This window comes from Sinocyclocheilus rhinocerous, unplaced genomic scaffold, assembly GCF_001515625.1.
Source record: "Sinocyclocheilus rhinocerous isolate Xijiao unplaced genomic scaffold, SAMN03320098_v1.1 scaffold1733, whole genome shotgun sequence".
Taxonomy (NCBI): Eukaryota; Metazoa; Chordata; class Actinopteri; order Cypriniformes; family Cyprinidae; genus Sinocyclocheilus; species Sinocyclocheilus rhinocerous.
In genome coordinates, this window is record NW_015640388.1 from 752711 (window position 1) to 753047 (window position 337).

The 337-nt window shown below is 33.8% G+C and overlaps 1 protein-coding gene across 2 annotated transcripts in view; it reads right to left on the bottom strand.

Moving 5' to 3' along the window:
* Window positions 1-337, bottom strand: part of LOC107752642 (tyrosine-protein kinase RYK-like) — a 57853-nt gene that overhangs the window by 27888 nt on the left and 29628 nt on the right. The window lies entirely within an intron of this gene.

Here is a 337-nt window from a genome sequence, read left to right on the forward strand (position 1 = left end):
ACGTGACTGAATATGAATGCGTGGGGAATTCCTATTCCAAATATGACACATACGGATTTATTATTTTGCACTCCTGACATAAATTACTGTCACTGCAACAATGTTTTATCAAAACAGTGGTCAAATATAGAAGCTAGAGTCTTTAATCTTTCTACTGATGTACAGTTTGTCCAGATCAAGTAAGAGTGTGATGTTTTAACGTGCTGTTAAAGTGAAACAACAATAATCTGGGGCCGTCTCTGATCTTTGACAGTTAAGGGGTTAAGAAATATTTATTATAATTATCAGTTGAAAACGGTTGTGCTGCTTAATATTTTTGTGGAAACCATTAATTTTC